The sequence below is a fragment of the Panthera pardus genome, unplaced genomic scaffold (assembly GCF_024362965.1).
Source record: "Panthera pardus isolate Hobbes unplaced genomic scaffold, ASM2436296v1 HiC_scaffold_7, whole genome shotgun sequence".
In the NCBI taxonomy this organism is placed as follows: domain Eukaryota; kingdom Metazoa; phylum Chordata; class Mammalia; order Carnivora; family Felidae; genus Panthera; species Panthera pardus.
In genome coordinates, this window is record NW_026527002.1 from 11,413,391 (window position 1) to 11,425,799 (window position 12,409).

The window sequence follows — 12,409 nt, forward strand, 5'->3', positions numbered from 1 at the left end:
AATCGAGGGTCCCCAGTCCTTAGGCATATGCTTCACACGGTGACTTGGTTTCCGAGAGGAACTTCACTGTGAAGACACGGGACAGACACTACCTGGGCCAGGTGAGCAAGGTCAGAATCGACAGTCATCAGTCATGTTGATAGCGTGCACTCTCGACAGGATGCGGTGAAAACAACATTTTACCCCTATGGTCTTCCTCCCAACAACCTGAAACCCCAGTCTAATCGTGAAGAAAACATCAGACGAATCCCAGCAGAGGGACATTCTATAAAACGCCTGACCAGTATTCCTCAAGACCGTCAAGGTCAACAAAAGCCAAGGAAGCTTGAGAAAAGGTCGCAGACAAAAGGAGCCCAAGACGACACAATTACATGTAACACAGTATCACTGGTGAGCTCCCGAGACACAGAAAAGAAATAGCTTAAAACTAAGGAAACTGAATAAAATTAAAACTTAATGTATAGGGGTGTCTGGGTGGCTCAGTCAGTTGAGCATCTGACTCTTGATTACGGCTCAGGTCATGATCCCAGGGTCGTGGGTTCGAGCCCCGCGTCAGGCTCCGCACTCAGTGTGGATAATGGAAAATTGCCAGGACTCTTGTGTGACTAGCACAGAAGGTTCTCTCTCCCTCTCCCCCACTCGCTCACTCTCTCTATCTCTAAAATAAAATTAAAAAATAAAAATAAAAATAAAAAAATCTTACGTGTGTATACATTTTGCTCCACTAATTATAAGAAATGTACAATGCTAAGGTAATATGTTAATAACAGGGGACTGGGTATGGGTTATATGGGAACTTTCTGTATGTCTCCACAGTCTCCCTATAAATCTAAAAGTGCTCTAAAAAGACGAAGTCTTTTTTTTTTTTTTTTTAAGGGAAATGCTGTCACCTCAGCCGACCCAAGCTAAAAAAGGAGAATAACGAAAGCTCACTATGACTCTTGTGTGACTAGCACGTAACACAAAATGAAACAGCCAGAGAATCTCTACCACCTGTTGCTCATTCTACCATCTGGGTCTTAAATAATCACCTGCGACTTGGCAGCTGAGAGGCAGAAGAGTTTCATCCCTCACAATCAACAAGGGACCCAAGATTCGGAAAACAAAGCTCTGTTCTGGTACTAACTGGGCACCCTCTTCTCCTGGAGGCTCTTGCTCTCGCTGTAAGACACCATTAAAGAAAGACCCCTGCTCCCCACCATTTGAACACGGTTAATTCAAGGACCAGGCTGAGGTCCAACACGTTGTGGAAATCGGCCGTAACCTAGTAGTAGTAACTCAGATGCACGATCCACTAAGGTAACACTCCACGTTTCTGCCGCCTCTCCGCTTCAGCCCTCTCCGCGCTCCCTGAGCCCCTCCTCACTCCACCTGAAGGAGTTTGCTCGGGCCCCGTAACAAAGCACCAGAGACTGGGTGATGGGAACGACAGAAATTTATCTTCTCACAGTTCTGGAGGCTGACAGTCCAAGACCACTGTCAGCAGGTTCGGTTTCTTCTGAGGCCTCTTTCTTCGGCTTGTAGATGGCCACCTTCTCCCTGCGTCCTCACATCATCTTTCCCCTGTGTGTGTCTGTATCCAAATTCCCTCTTCTTATATAAGGACACCAGTCGTACTGGGTTAAGGGCCCACTCCAACAACCTCATCTTAGCCTAATTACTTCTATAAAGATTGTGTCTCCAAATATGGTCACATCCTGAAGACCTCAACATATGAATGGAGGAGGGGGGAACAATTCGGCCCATAACACCATCTATCTCACCGTTTCCTCTCTCCCCACCTTAATGAAGTGTTTTCAGAGCTCAAAAGCTTGAATTATTCACATTGACTTCTGTTCTCTCTCAGCCCCCTCCTGATTCCTACCATCTTATATTTTGCTTTATACTAGTCTTGCTTCTGTATCATAAAGCAAAGCCATAGAGACAGGAAATTATCAGTGCACAGGAAGAAGTAAAAGTACCTCTGAGAGTAGCTAGAGCGTACATAAGTCTGTCCAAGACAGGAAAGACAAGGCTGGAAGGTATAGGGGTTCCGGTGGCACAGAACTTTCGAATTTATCCTAACTGTATCTTGGGGAACACTAAGAAGGTATTAGCACAGTGAGGATTATTATTACTTACGCTGCTTAGAACGAAATGTTCCCATGCCGATGTCTGTCCTTCTAAGGTCTCCTGACAGAAGGAGGGTGGAAAAGAAGTGGAAGATGGCCATAGGAGACTGGAAGATAAGCTAGGAGGGTACCACAAAAGCTCCTTAATTTCATGTGTCAATATGGCGTGGCTATGGTGCTCGGTTTTTTGGACAAATGCCAGTCTAGCCGTTTTGCTGTGAAGGTCCTTTTTCTTTAATACCTATGTATTTATTTTGAGAGAGAGAGAGAATATGTGGGGTAGAGGCAGATAGAAAAGAGAACGAGAGCGAGAGCGAGAGAGAATTCCAAGCGGGCTCCACGCTGTCAGCACAGAGCCCTACGCGTAGCTCCATCTCACGAACCATGAGATCATGACCTGAAATCAAGAGTCAGACGCTTAACTGACAGAGCCACCCAGGCGCCCCTGTGAAAGTACTTTCTACAGATGATGTGGTGGGCCTCACCCTATTAGTCGAAAGCCTGTCAAGCAAAGACTGAGGTCCCCTGAAGAAGAAGCAACAGTACTTCCAGATTATAACATAACAATTCTACCTGAGTTTCCAATCTTCGGTCTGCCTGCAGATTCCAGACCGGCCATGTGATTATACTCAAATAAGTCAGTTACTTAAAACAAATCTCAGTGTCTCTTTCTGTGTCAGGTACATATGCTCAGTATATATTTTGTTTCTCTCGAGAACCCTAACCAATACGGGCTGCACAAACGACCAAACAAAAAGTGTGGAAACAAGTGGACGTTTAGATGTGGACAATTCTAGCAGCAATATGAATAAAGACAAAGGACTCTAACAATTAAAGTGAGAGCATTTGCAATTTACTCTCCTAAGCCTAAGTGTAGTTCCTGTAGGGAAGAGGAGTGGAGGGACAAAACAACCCACATACGAACAGAAAATACAGACTAGAACTTCTACCCATTTATTTTCATCCTTTTTAAAATTTCATTTCCCTGTGCTTCCCAACATAATTGTACGAACAGAAGAAGACAGATCCAGGCAAAACCCATATTGGTGCCCGTGTATAACTTACTACTAGACATGCATGATGTTAAGGATATGTGCTCCAAAATTTGCGTAGGGACAAATGAGTCTGAATGGAGAGGCAGATGATATTAAGAACATGGCTCAGAAAACGATGAAGCGGCCAATCGAGCCCAAGGGGGGCTTAGCAGAGGTCCATGCAGACAGCCCTTAGCAGTCAAGGGAACTTGGAAGCTAACTTCAAAGCCTGACGGTACAGCCGTGCTCTGGGGTGTGAATGGTGTGCAGGGCAGTGCAGACTGCAGAGGCGGGAACAATGGGCACTGCCTCTGCAACTCCACTCCTGAATTCTTAGAGGCAACAGGCTCTCCTGAAAGATCTCTGAGCTAGCAATCCCGAATCTTAGACTCTTAGACTCAGAATCACAGCTCTTCAGCTCCGTGAACTTCACAAGTCACTGACTTGTCCGAGCCTCAGGATCTGCAACACAAGGAGAGCTGTGTCTTCCCAGCTCGGCTTCTTCACACCTCTCTCTGCCCGCTCACCATACTCTCTTGATTCTGAGATTTCTAGCACGTTTTGCACTCATCAGCATCAATTCTCTGCAGGCAGCAAAGGCAAAGAGGCAGGATGAAGCATCTTGGGAATGGAGAGCGGCCGACCAAGTGATGGTGACACCCAAGTATTTACGTGCCCCTGACCGTCTCTACGGAGTCTAAGGGTTAGGAGTGTTATCACTACATCTGCTGCCTACACTCTCACTCCGTCAGGGTCTCCGGGGCTCAAGGTGACAGCAAGCAGGACTCTGCCTTAGCAGCTGAAAAAGGGAGAAGTCTTCAATCAAAACAATGGGCAGTTCTCCACTCTCCCTTCACTCTCCCTCCAAGGACAAAAGGTGTTGGTCTCCTCCCACCTTGGCTGTGTCTGAGTAGAAGAAAGTGGTTTTCTCTAGCAAAGCCAACTCTTTCCTCACTTCTACTGCTCTCCCCCAACCCCTACTACCGCCAACCCCGAGGCCTCAATGCATGTGGCCTCATATGAATTACAAGGTAGGTATCACAGAGAACTGGAAAAGCAAAGATCCATAATTTCTCTATCGGCATCGTGACCATCATCCCTACTAAAAAAAAAAAAAAAAGAAAAAAGCTGACCATCCGATAACAATTGTAAAGCATCCTTTCACAGTTTAAGAGAAAATCTTTGAGCTTCTGCTACATGGCTCACAAATTCAAATTTCCTGCAATTGATTGTGCTGCTGAGCCATTAGTACCCGTGAAACGTTAATCTTAATGTACTTAACTCACAGCAATAGATAAATTTGTCCAAAGTTATGAAACTGTGACAAGCCGCAGCCTTATAATCACTTATTTGTCACCGAGAAAAAGAAGTTTGAAGATTTCATGGCGGCCTAACAGAAAGCTATCTTCAAGATAAATGATGTTTATTATTAACATAAATAACACGACAGCACTAAAGTACAAAAGAATGAATCATGAGGAATGGAAAAAGCAGTAAATTACGGCTGAAGAGGCAATGATAACTCACAAACTTCTCTCCCCAGCCCTGTGCACTCGCTCACACACGTTCTGTGAAAACTCTCCTCCGGTGTTTCGTGGACAATTCCTTCCGAATGGCTTCACGTCAGCTCAAGCTGAGTATCTCTAGAACGGACATCAACTCCCTTACTCTTACTCTCCCACCATGGAGCCCCAACCTCCAGGACCTGGGACCTTGGACCCTGCCCCCCCATCTCCAACTCTGCCTTTCCCCAGCTCCTAATCATTTGCATTATAAAGCCCAACCGATTTCTCTTTAATGCAGCTTTCACCACATTCCCTCTGTTCAAAAATGTCTAATTTGCTTTATTTCCTGCCCACATGGGATCAAATTTCTTTAACCCCATCCCTCCCCATCCTAACTAGCTCCAAAACACTCAAATCACGTGTGACTCCTGACCGTTCACAACAGCCTTCCTGTTCTGTTTAATGTTCCACTCGCTTGGAACGGAGACTGTCGGGAGACTCATCCAAACTCTCCCTATCTTCCTGGGCCTTGACAGGCATTTAATAGACAGATACACTGATGATGCAGATAACAGAGATGAAAAGAGATACAACCTGACCCAACAGACACGAAGGAGAAGGGATCACTGAGGTTTCTAACCTGTATCGCCGACCAAAAATAAGAGTTCGATTGTAGAGAAGAGTTGAAAGTTACGTCTCAACAGTCCAGCTGGTCTCCCAGGGGTCAGACGTGCAGAACGAAGAACTAACTGCCTTAAGAAGAAGGGCTGACAGTGTAGACTGCAGACATCCTCAGATATCTAGACAGACAGCCTTACGGAGTCAGGTCACCCATGGGTCCGGTCATAAAAGAGACTGACAGAAGGGCAAAGACTGAGATTTTGGAAATGGTGAGATGAGGAAAAGGGGAATTTCAGACCCCAAATCTGGAGGAGGAAACCAAGAAAATTCCAAAGACCTATTAGGACAAATGAATCATTTTAGGAGAAGCGTTAAGGCTGTGCTACCAACAAAGCTACAAAGAAACAGAAGAAAATAAGGAAAGGAAAAGATGTGGGACCCATCTCCTTTTAGAGGTTATTGAGAGGGCAGTGGCAATACAATGAAAGAAGCAGAGTATAAAGGCTTAGTAAGCGTCAGGGCGCCTGGCTGGCTCAGTCAGAGGAGCATGTGACTCTTGATCTTGGGGTCATGAGTTCAAGCCTCATGAAGGGTGTAGAGATTACTTAAATAAATAAAACTTTAAGGAAATAAAATAAAGGCCTTAGGAAAAAACCAGCAGGGCAAGGCCACTCACCCAAGAAGGTGAGCGGCGAGCATCAGAAAACAAATCAAAAGGTGGCTGAAGTGACTGCTAAGTGCTCTTTCTTCAAGTAAGGAGAAACAGTATGCTTGAGTTCAAGGAGAAGTCCTCTTTCACTTTCAGTGTCCTTTTTATCTATTCTTTCAACGGGTACAAGTAAAACTGGGGAGAATCACAAGCTGCTATACATTTTGATAAATCAGAAGTATTCAGGGGCGCCTGGGTGGCTCAGTCGGTTAGGCGTCCGACTCCGGCTCAGGTCATGATCTCACGGTTCGTGGATTCGAGCCCCGTGTCGCGCTCTGTGCTGAATGCTTGCTGGGAGCCTGGGGCCTGTTTCGGATTCTGTGTCTCCTTCTCTCTCTGCCCCTCCTCCACTCACGCTCTGTCTCACCCTGTCTCTCAAAGATAAATAAATGTAAGAAAAAAGAAAAAAAGGGAAGCGTTCAATGCACCTAAGAACTCAGATGCAACTGTGCCTGAAAAGCATTCTTCTGCCGAACTATAGTCATTGAGAACTTTCCTGTGAGCTGGGCCACTACCTATTATAGATTCGTCAAGAAGAGACCCTGGTTTCTGGGTCCTGATTTGGGCGAACTGCTTTCCTTAGTCCCAAAGAAACGCAACGTGGGGATCCTTAGTCCCAAAGAAATGCAACGCGGGGAGAGGTACAGCCGGTCTCCCACCAGATTCTGAGTGTCAGAAGCCAAGAGTGCCACCGCACCTGTGCTCTGGCCCACTCCAAACACCCACTCTCAGAGTACTCCGGAAGAGCTATGGAATTAGAAAAAGGGAAAGAAAAGATAAGGTCTCAGCTACACCTCTGATAAGGAGAGGGCTGAAACAGAGAAGACATTAAGCATTCCCACTTAAAAAAGAACAGGAAACTGGAAATGTTTTGAGTAACAAGATGAGAGCAATAATTAACTGAAAAAGAGCAGAGAAAGCACCCCCTCTCTCCAGATCCACTCCTAATTACCTCTGCAGATAAACGGAGATTTAGTGTGTATTATTTCCAGGTGCTGCTGCACTTTAGGATGTCATTGTCAATCTATCATACAGCCATTATTCAGAGAAGGACATCCAAGGTGTAGACAAATATAATAATGACAAAGGGATGTAAAGCATGAAATGGAAAATAAATTATTTGAAATTCTATCTGTCACTTACTTGTTATGTTTGCCTAAAAATTACGTAGCCTCTCACATGAGGTAGAAGAAAAACAGGAGGATGTGTTAAAACATTTCAGAGCAACTTCATCTACTGATTTATTAGTATCAAAAGCTATTTACAGTGCTCTTGGGCCTCAGAATTCTCAGTCCAAAAGGCACTAGAGTTCTATGTAATCTACAAAAGATTTTTCTCAAAGTAGAATGACCTCCTCTTGGAATGCTAATTTCTTTTGTTTACCTTGACATCACTGCCCTCTTAGGAAGAGGGCATCTGAGTACTGTTAGGACTCTTCTCTCAAAAACTGGAGATTCCTTCAGGAAGTTCATTAACAAACATTGGAAAAAAGGCTTGTTGGAGCAGTCTTCAGAATCAAAACAAACATCATTTCGACCTAATTCATATTTAATGTAAGATCAGAAGCAATTAAAACTGATTCTTTCGACACTGGTTTCCTTGTTTTCCGAGAAATATCCAATCTTGTTTTTGTTTTTTAATCACCCATCTTATTTTCTAAAGAAAAGAAAATCTGAATTGCGGGCTGTGGCTGCAGTTAAATCGCTCTAACTAAACGTCTCCCTATTTCATTTGTTATTCTATGAAATAAAGAAAGCAAAGAGATGTCAAAGGGTCTTGGGGTTATAGAGCGGAAGTCATTTACAGACTGCATCTGTCTGCTCCGTCCGGTCCGTCAGCAAATAACGTCCGTATTCTTTCCCCACTGCTCCCAAATAAAACCACATTTGACAAAACAGTTCTGAAATTTACTAAGCACCAATGATACCTAGGTTTTAGCGCTCACTGCCTTCAACACTGGAAATACAAAGACCTCAAATCTTTTTATTGGGGAGTACGGGGTGTGAATAAATACAAACGCAAAACTTCAACAGAAGGAAAAGATAAGTGAAAAGCATCAGGGTGCAGCATACATTCTAGAGGATGCTCTGGGTATTTGTGTTTACTTAATGTGTACTGACGTCACGTTCTCCCCCAGGCGCGGTCCGGCACGAACATTCGCAAACATCCCCCTCGGTCCTCGCGATCACCTTTCTAACGACAGATGGTATTGCGACTGTCACCAACGCCCATCTTAACAAGAAGGGAATGGAGGCAGAGAAGACAAAGTAGACAGCTCACAAGTGGCAGAGCGAGGACGTGGCTACGGCACCTGGACGGCAGCTCTGTGCTCCAAAGAGGCAAGGTGGAAGACGATGAGCGTAGCTTTCACAGCGTGAACGGTCACACGGTGCCTAGAGGAACGACACACAGCACTCTCTCTAGAGACCAGAAAAACCAGGGACAAGAGAATGAATAAAGAGCGTGCAAACCAGGAAACGGCTAGTAATCCAGGCAGGCTGTGTGATACTAACAAGCACACAGGGCCGAGGTGTGAGTGCACAGCTCCCGGAGAAATTACCTGAGCTCTAAGACTCTCCACTGTCAAAGAGAGCTGATACTATCTAACGTTTCAGGCCGTTACAAGGGCAAGAGATACTATCTGGAAAGCTCCTGGAAACTATCACCTAAGTGCCGGGGAGGGTGAGGAGAAGCAGAAGTGCCAACAGAACAGTATCGTATCACAACTGTACTAAAAGTCTCTGAAAACAAACGTACGCTCCTCTCCCTTCAGTCTGGTTCTTTGCTCATTATGCTGCCCGACCTCACCTATTTTATTTTGCTAAAGGTCCAAGATCACTAATAAGGCTTTTCATTACAGAAAGCTGGATCCCTTCCATCAGAGTCACAAATTCAAGTGCCTCTAAGAACCAGGCTAACCAATAAGGGAAAATATGGGGTGAACAGGGACGGGAGAACTGAGGAACATACCCTCTCGCCTCTTCTCTTCCCACCGAGCAAATTCTCATTGGCTCATCTTATATCCTCCTAGGTCTTCCCTTGCCATCTAGATGCCCATGATTCCAAAACCACCATCTTTCACCGAAATCTGTCTTGAGTCTAGATCCCTTTACTAAACTGCCCACTGAAATATTTTAAAATCGGCATTTCACAATTGAAGCCCGTCCACCAACTCCTCAGAGCTGTGTCCCCCACTCTGTGCACCTTGTTCTGTCAATGGCCCCAAGCCAGAAACCTCTTTCATCCTCTTCTTCCTTTACAAAACAACCAAGAGCTATGTTCTGCCATCTTCTCCCTCTTTAAAATCTCCCAGATCCGTCCACTTGACTTATTCCCACGAGCAGTTCCTGAGTTTAGATCTGCATCAGCTATTGCCAGAATTACTGCCCAGGTCTCTCAACGTATCTCCATGTCTCCAAAGCAGGCATTTCAAATGCACCTCCCACCGTGCAGTCACCCGGTGCAAATCTGATCACGTCACTCTCCTCAGGAAGGCCCAACTAAGTCTTCTTACTGTCCCCGGGATACAATCCGAATTCCTCAATACACAGCACAGCACAGCACAAGAATATGTCCTTGTATCAAAACACCTCTGTCAATTTTCATCCTCCAACTTTATACACCTAATACATTGCCTATTAACCTAGTTTTCAGGAAATATATTTTAAAGCCAATTACGATATTCAAAACATTACAATTGCACGATAAAATGCATTTATCTGAAAATGTTAAAGTCCATTTTACTCTTCACTGTACCTGAAAAGCTACTTGTCTGTTAACACAGCATGCATACTCAGAGGCTTTTACTTTCTGAACTGCAATTATCTACAGCAGAAATCAGAACCATTTTATTAGAAATATGAGAAGGCATATATCGCAGAGGGAAAAGAATGGTACTTGGTCTGAGTCTCAGCCATTACTGATGTACCTGGGGCAACTTATTTAACGCCCCATGACTTGATTATTCGACTGAAAAATACACATGACATCTAGCTCTAAGGGACATTTTAACGATTAAATAAGATATGGCATGTGTCTGGCACATGGATGGTCTTCATGAGCGTGAACACTGTCTCCACAATTCCCTGAGGATTGCAGTAAAAGGAGTCTTTGCATTAACTCCATGGATATGAGATCATGCGAGGGACGCAAAACTTTCCAACAATAAAAACATCCAGCATCTTTGAAATACTGAGAGAAGAGTGAACTCTGACAGGCTCAAGAAATAAACGTACACTCAGAAATTCATGTAACAGATTTTCGCCCAAACATTCCCGCACAAGTACAAGGACATCCCCGCCTCTACAACTAGACGAACACTCAAGACTGCCCTCATCCTCAAGACAAAAAGCTCCGCAAAGATCCACACCTATGCTCCTCCCGCAAATTATTTCCTTATTGACAGAAGTTTTGTAATTTACTGGAAACCCATAACAAACTAATCCAGCTCACTTGTTGCTCAAGAGAGTTGCACAAAGAACCTTTCTTCAGCAAACTCACAGTAAACTACATACATCACTTCTAGTGCTAATTAAAGGGGACCACGTTTCCCTGAAGTCTGTCTCAGACTCTCAGGCTAACACGGGAGCAATGCTACTGGGAACCAAATGCAAATCAAATTATTTTAAAAGGCATTCTAGAAAACTGGGTTTTAACCTACCCCTGACCTAGAACATGGAGTCCAGGTTTCCTTTCAATGCTATGACAAGGTGAAGTATCACTCTGCTTGACTGAGATGGAACTTGTACCAAAACAACTCGGGTAAAAAAAAGGTCAACCAGGAACAGGAAAGGCATGAATGGGTGTGAACGAGAAAAAGCACAACAATTCTGATAGGAAATTTAACCTACGTTTACGTGGCAGTGCGCTTGGATTTTGCACAGCTCCTATGACTTAGGGGGAAAACATTTCTAAAACAAGAGGATTACATTTTACACATAATCCAAAATGAATAATCACCAGTGACCACCGTGCTTTCCGCAAATGTTCAGAGGGCAGATATGGAAACACCAATTAGGAAATGAGAACGTCACCTATGCCTGAATCTGCCTACCAACGGGACCGATCTCTCCAGAACTGACTAGGCTCTCTGCTTGACTAGACTCTGCTTTACAACACTTATTCCCCTGGTCTGCACAGCCATGGCTGTGGAAACAGTGCTTTCACTGTGCTACTCGATGCTTTATCATCTTGGCCATCCACAACCATTCTCAAAAAAGAACCTATGTAAATTCAGACAGAAACACAATTATTGTTTTCCAAAAGCCTTTATTACAGGTAGCACATTTGTTTTAGACAAATGAAATATATCAGTGAGTGAAACTGTATTTCTGAGTGTATGTGAAGTCATAGAGACATGCCCCTCCGAGAAGCAAGGACCTTCCTTGCTCGACAGTAATGTAACTCAGAAGATAATTCTGCTAAAATCACTGTGGACGTGTACAGTTATTGTATTACCTTTGCTTTTACATAACACGGTATTTGATATTTTTAATTAATGTGCTGTTAAGGCTTAAGCCGGAACCAAAGCTTAATGAAACACCGTTTCCGTGGGAAAATGGTAACCACTTTCTGGAGAGCGCTCCCCGCCGCACATTTTCAATGAGGCACCACGACGAAGACAAAAGCAACGACGGGCGACACTGTCCAAATGTCGATTTATTACAGCAGGCTTAGTGAAAATGTAATCTTGTAAAAATACAAATTAAAATGCAAAAAGCACAATCACTATTAAAAATACTTACAGAGGACTCTTGCTAAATTTTGAAAGTAAGTCCAGAAGAGAGATCTTGGGGAGCACAAAGCCACTCCTCTGGTAGTGTCTAATTGGTGGGACTGGATGTTCCCACTTTCTGCAGACACAGCTGCCTCCCCTCCCCCTTCCTCCATGCAGACAGAACCTCAGCTGCATTTCTTTTTATTTTTAAAAAAAAAAATTTTTTTTAACGTTTATTTATTTTTGAGACAGAGAGAGACAGAGCATGAACAGGGGAGGGGCAGAGAGAGAGGGAGACACAGAATCTGAAACAGGCTTCAGGCTCTGAGCTGTCAGCACAGAGCCCGACACGGGGCTCGAACTCACAGATCCTGAGATCATGACCTGAGCCGAAGTTGGACGCTTAACCGACCAAGCCACCCAGGCGCCCCCAGCTGCATTTCTATATATCAGACCAAGTGTTTATGACAAGCCTAGAGCCCTCCTCAGCCCTACAGAGTGAGCCTGACTAAGCCAAGAGTGACAGCTTTGTCTTCTCCCTTGAAATGACCATCCCAGGAACCCGCGTGTACAGAAATTCTGGCGAATGACACCTGAGGGGAGCTCTGCTGGATGGCAGGGGCGAGGAAGACCTCTGGGAAAACATCCGGTTGCTAAAAAGAGATTCCTAAGGCTGGTAACAGCATGGAGCAGGACAAACACTGTGGCCAATT

The 12,409-nt window shown here is 44.5% G+C and overlaps 1 protein-coding gene across 1 annotated transcript in view; it reads right to left on the reverse strand.

The window, feature by feature from the left end:
* Positions 1 to 12,409, reverse strand: part of CA8 (carbonic anhydrase 8) — an 89,325-nt gene that overhangs the window by 46,356 nt on the left and 30,560 nt on the right. The window lies entirely within an intron of this gene.